This window comes from Epinephelus fuscoguttatus, linkage group LG6 (assembly GCF_011397635.1).
Source record: "Epinephelus fuscoguttatus linkage group LG6, E.fuscoguttatus.final_Chr_v1".
NCBI classification, from domain to species: Eukaryota; Metazoa; Chordata; class Actinopteri; order Perciformes; family Serranidae; genus Epinephelus; species Epinephelus fuscoguttatus.
In genome coordinates, this window is record NC_064757.1 from 20375369 (window position 1) to 20382137 (window position 6769).

Here is a 6769-nt window from a genome sequence, read left to right on the forward strand (position 1 = left end):
CAGTGCAGGCCTGGCAGAGCATCGCCAGGGAAGATAACAAATGTCTGCTGATGTCTGTTGTTTTAGCAAACGACTAAGGAGGTGTTTGTGCAGTTTTCACCAAATGTGTGATCATGTGGGATAGCTATTTTTACTAGACGCGTGCATGAGCTGTTGCACAATAACATACAGTGAGGGTTGATCAGAAGCAATATTAGCCAGTAGGTTTCAGCAGCTGATCAAGTGACGTGTCTTTGGCACGTTTAAACGTTTTTGCATTTTACTTATACTTACATTCTGGCCTGGGCAAGCTTTAAATACCTGTTTAAACATTCAAATGCAGGGTGGGGTGATTTGTGTGCTCCAGTAAGTCAGCTATGGGCTAAACTTGAGCTGATAGGGCTGACATAGTGTTGGGCAGCTACAGCAGTGGGCCACCGTTGGTCTCCACTCACCATCTCCAGTCATGCCCTCAGTGCAGCTGCCATCTCCATTCCACCTCACACTGATCCGTCTTAGAGCAACTGGCACAGATGTCTGGATATCCCCCTCTACTTTCTCATTGCTCACTGGTGTTTTACTCTCTGTCTAAGTCTTTTTCTCAAACTATGAACCCTCATCTGTCTGTTCTTTTTTGGTACTGTGATTGGACTGTCCTTTCAAGACAGGTAGATAGATGAGGATTTTAAAGCTCTCATGCTGAGTTGCTCACAGAGGTATACGGCCCAGGGTGTGAAAAACTGCCACTCAGAGGGAAGTACACTTTGCGCTCCCTTGGGTCACTCAGGGAGCTGATGCCTACGCTCTCTGCTACAGCGCAGGCTTCCGTCAAGTCCTGTGACACAGAAGGTCAGTGAACTGTGAAATCTAAAGACTGACATTGACTTGACATGTAACCATAAAAGCTACTTCCCCTGAAACACACAAATGCTCACTTGTAAACACGCAAACACGCACCGATAGCCGCAGTCATATACACTCAAGCACGTTCATTAAGCACGCGGGGCACTCCAGTATGCGTGGGCTCTTGAGGTGGCACAACAGCCTGCTCTCAAGACGTCATTGGCCCCTGCATTTACTGTGTTGCCATGCCCTATAGGCTTCACTGCTGCTAGGTCCTGTGTTCTCCTCATTTAGCTTGATATGGGGGTGTAATCTGGACGACTGGGATCATCCTCTGCCTCTGTGTGGCATTGCAACTGTGTCGTGTGTATCCTACCATACTGAGTGTAATGAGATTGAAGACAGGATGTGGCTAATCGCCTTTACCTGGCATACAGACGATTTGGGAGGACTAGCTTCATACCTGCTGAGAGGTAGAGTAACCCTTCTGTGTTTGATTTCAACCTCTGACCCTGAGGTGTGCGAGGAAGAAAAATGAGATCTCATACCCTTTAGAGGTTAACGTATTGTTGTTCTTCTTGCCAATCATATGGATGTAACACTAAACCTGAACATGATTTTGTCTGCTAACTTAGAATCCTGTTTCATATGCTTTGTATGCAAAAATCTTAATTTGTGAAGTAACAAGTGACTCCAGCTGTCAGATAAAAGTCGTGAAGTACAATATTTCCCTCTCAGACATAGTGGAGTAAAAGTAGAAGTGGCATCACAAGAAAATAAAGTACAGGTACCTCAAATTTGTACTTAACAGCGCTTGAGTAAATGTACCCTGTTACATTCCACTAGTGGTAGGAAATAAAATTTTCTGGATTTTTTTTGTCTTCAATTTGTTGTCTCCAATCATTCATTATCTTGCCTAGCAACATCTATACACCTGTGAACACACTAGTAAAGTATGCAGTGGGTTATTATGTTACAAAAACATGCTAAGAAAAATAGAATGCTTACAAGAATGTGGATTCATCTCTTTGTTTGCAGACATTTCCGAGGCTGGATTACAGACCACAATGCCCTACCTCCACTCACATACACAGACATCGTAAACTATTGTGTTTTTGGTGTGAGTGCATAAACTTTGGTAAAAGCAATAACACAGTGCGAACCTCACAAGATGGTGCCCGCATCTCACACAGCATGACGTATCTTCACATTCTCTACTTATAATCAAATACATGTACAATACTACCTGATGTTAGGAGAAAAGGAGCAAGGCACCAATGTGTGTTCACGCACAACATAGTGACATAATGACCCTTTCGTCTTTTACAGTTTCCTTGGTTTCCACTTGGGCCATTCCCACCACAGCCTAGCTTTCGATCTCAAAATGATGGCCATGTGACATAAGCCTTTATTTCTGTGTCAGTCAATGCCAATGTCATTAAGGGTTCCCGCACTTTTTTACCAATGAATTTTCAAAACTTTTACATAAATTTTCTATAAAATTTTACCCCGTTTTCATGAGTTTATTTTAGTAGATTAAAAGCAATAAGCCTACGAGATGAGTCTCTTACTCCAGTATGGCCCTAAGACAGGCATTGCAGCAAAAACGCAGTATGGAATTTGAAATGAAAGACCTTTGTGTCTACACATACAGTTTACACAAAGCAGCAAAGTTGTCTAGCCTGGATATGGAAATATCTACCAACGCTAGCACTTTATATAGCAGCCTTTCAGTTGTTTTGATGCTTCTTCCTTTTAGCATGGCTGACCAGTGCCACTTCCTCCATGCTGCAAGCGTTTAAAGTTTTGGTGCAAAGCCTACACCCTGTACAACTAGGCTCTGCCCCTCTTTTGAGCCAGTTATCATATTTGATGTTCGAAAGCCATACATCATAAAACAAGCACTTTCTAGGCATTTGCAGATACGAAAACTGCTGGCGGTTGCTAACCATACTTTAGCAGCACATTATATAATTTTTTATCATCAGTGTGATAACAACTAGCACAATAAAAACAGGGCAAAAGACTGCAATATAGCACTCAGTGATATTTGTTAGATGAAAAAAAATATTGGAAATCATTTCCTTCCATATTTTTTAATTCAATTGGTTGTATTTTAGCAGTATACTGAAAGCAGCAGAAAGGCATAACTGGCTTAACTTTAATATTTGTTTATTTCTAGCAAGTAGCCTAACATTGTTATCGCGATATTCAACAGTGTTGTTGCATATCTCATATTTTCCTGACATTGTGCAGACCCACTGCATACACCAATATGCATCACGTGATACTAGTGACTTTTTATCAGTATATTTTCTTCTCGACGAACACATTTGGATTGGCAGAATATGGACATGACATCGACTACTGACAATATTCTGTAAAAAAAATAAGGAAATATTGAGTAAATTCATATAATCCAACAATCAATAATCAAAGAATCCCCAAGCTGGGACCAGGCCTGCCAGAACAAGTGGCGTTAAATAAGCAAGTCCGAAATCTAACCTCAAGAGTTTTACCCACGTGAGTGTGTGTATTCTGTGGTTTTGTCTATATCTGTGTACACCTTCATGTCTTTGTCTTTATCTCTGTATCTCTGCATGTGTGTTAGTATGGGAGCCGGGCCAGCGCTGACGGTCTGCCAAGGGGAGAAGGAGTGTGTGAAGGAGAACGGCAGGCCAGCCTGGCTGTTCTGCTCTGTTTCACCATAACTGCGTTGTCAGATTTGAGGATGGGCACTGATTTGAGTACCACGGGGGAGCCTGACTGGGTGTCGACTGAGGGCCCTCATCCATATTAATAGTCATATTATCATAACGCTTCATTGCCCTCAAAGGCAGCACATGGGAGGATCTCCACCCTCCTACGCCTTTGAAGACAATGATGTTTTTTTGCATTCACTGACGTGTTTCCTGTGATGTGAAGCAGTAGCGTCCTGTTTTTTAATGTAATTTAAAAAAAGCTCCTTCGCCTACATTAGTAAATGTAAATGAATTACCCACTGCAAGTGGTCATTGGTTCTTGATTGTGTTAGTGTAATGAGATATTTCTTTCTCTCTTCATTGCCATTTGTGGGGGAGTAAAGTGGGCCGGCTGTTGCAGCAACCAAGGCTCGAGTGTGTGTCATTCGTCTTTCATCCTGTGTGGTTAGGATGTGTAAGGTAAAAGTCATACATTAGATATAAACTGTAACACAGCTGTGAGGGTGACAAGCTATACATGCACCTAGACTTCCTCTCTTAGTCTCTCAATCTGATATCCTTCTCACATACATGCACACACACCCACACACACCCACACACACACAAAGAGGAAACTTTATCAAAATCTTCATAATAATGTGTCAGCTGAATAACCCATTAGTGTTACATTTAAGTTCCAAAGTGGGGATTGTCTGAGGTCAGATACACACATTAACACATATGTTCCAAGTGCCTGGGTGAATGCACAAGCCTGCTTGCCTCCTCTTCCTCAGCTCAAGAACACGATGCCTGCAGGCCCATCAGGACTTGTTTGAATAAATCACCGGATTACCATAAAAGTTTAAAAAAGGAGTGAGTGACACATGGATGGATGGCGTGAGCAAAGGTCCCTGGGAGTAGAAGGCTTGGTGTTCCACCATTACTTTCATGGGATTCATGAAACCCTCCTATGCCATGTCCGATGTCAGCCTGATGCTTAAAGTTTAATACCATATGTGAATAATCAATGAGAATTTCAAGATGTGACATGAAACCCTAAGATGTCATCTGAAAACATAACTCCAGTGAGCATGTTCCTGAGAATATGTCTCAGTCCGTGCCAGGATGTGCTGTAGTGTTTGCTGTTAGTACGCATATATTAGCTCACATTTAAATCTGTTTTAATAATCTATAAATTATGTTTGGGAGTATATGTTTTGTGTAATGTATCCATGACATTTAAGATTCATGTTATCAGTCCACCATGACCTCCTGTTGCTAGATCCAGTTTTGTATTTTTTTTTTTTCTCTGACATTTCATCTGGAATGTTTGGTATACTAACAGTTCACATGACTTCAGTTCCTCCTTCGCACAAGATGGGTATTATGCTGTAGGAGGCAGCAGGTCCATCTGTCTCTGAACAGATCTGGTGTGTGTGTGTGTGTGTATGTACGAGGTGACATTTCATTGAGTGTTGTGGTGTATGTAAAACAGCGAGCGCGAAAGAGACAGAAGTATGAGGCCTGCTCCATATTTGTGTCTGCGTGTGCAGCACACTCTTGCATTTGTTTTCCTGCCTGCACACTTGTCTTGTAATATTCTAATTGGTGCCGGATGAGACTTCCGCTGGCGTTGCCTCAATATGTGCAATATGTGCCCGCCCGGCCTCTGTGTGTCAGTGAGTTACTAATGTGTTGAGCAGGCCATGGCACAGTCTGCTGTTCTACACCTCCTGCAGTCCCCAAAGGGAGTTGGAGAAGGCAGATGGGGAGGCCACTGTGGTGCTTTATTAGCGGATAGCTGCAGGTTGTGTGTGTGTGGTGTGTGCACACAATTAATGCATCGACTTAATCACTAACAGTGTGAAATTACATAAAAGAGAGACTTCTCTTCTTAATGGATGAATACTGCAGATGACAGAGTCCTTACAAATGACTGGTTTACTGTTTCCTGCAACAATGGACACCAGAAGCCTCCACTCTTTCCTTTTTGTTTCTCCCTGACACTCACAGTGGCAGCCAGACACGCTCTGACCAGAAAAGCTCTCCTGCTTTCGCTGTGGTGCAGGGGGCTGTTTTTCACTTTCTTTTTTCAGAGGACAAGCGGGGGAGTTTGCAGCTGCCACTCGAATGCACATATGGGCAGAGCGGTGGTGAGATGGGGGTGGAGGGGTGGAGGGGGACAGCGAGCACATGGCCCCCTCAGTCACACTTTCACAGAGGGATAGTGGTAGAAAATGGGCAGCTCTCTGCATGCACAACTTTTCGATTTGTGACACGAGGACAACTTCGACAAAGGAGACTGATAAACACCATTTTTAACGACTCAAACTTCTTGAACATCTGAACTTTAGGTGCGGCACTATTTTTGGAAAATCAACGCTGGTGCTATTGCGCAGTTCTCACTATCTATCTCGTTTTTACTGACACTTGCAACAACATCAGCAATGACTTCCAAGTACCCTTCTAATAAAGACAACTTGTCACCAGAAAGCTCTGTTGCACCAAGGTTTGGTGTTAATTATTGAGTAAAACATGTGGTCGCAGTTTTGTTTCTAACTGAAGTGACTGTTAACACTCTTGTACACATGCAGAATAATTAAGCAATATCACATAAGAGGGAGTGCTGTTGTACTGAATATCATCACAGCTGTTATTTAGTCGACTGAATCACAGCCGTGATGATATTCAGTACAACAGCATGACCTTGAGTGCGATATTGCTGTTATACGACACTTCTACAAGTGCTATTTATTAGTTGACGTAATAGGCGACAACAGATTATGATTTGCATGTCTATTGAATCATTCATCTGGCTCTGCCAACACACATAGTTCCACAACTGATTGGATTGAACTGTTGTTTAGCATGCATAAACATTATTGCACGTAAGCATTAGCTAGCTACGTTGTGTAAGCTAGGTCTTAAAAGGCACTTGACACTTCTGCTAAGTGTTGCAGAACAGAAATTAAATGGTCTTGCATCGTTCTGAGCTTATGCTTGAGCTAAAGGTTTTAGTCATCTCCATCCAGAGACTATTTCTGACATATTTAGTGAAGCATTATCTGGACAGAAATCTGTTTAAATCAAACAAATATCCTGCTGTCTATGTTTATAAGTTATTACCGTACCTACATTGATTGATCAGCTCCCAGTCTTTCTGTGAGCGGCAGATTCACTACACTCGTTATGGTGGGCTGGGAAAATCACTGAAATCACTGAATCAATGAACACAAACACTGCTGATTTCTTCCTGTGGAGCTGAC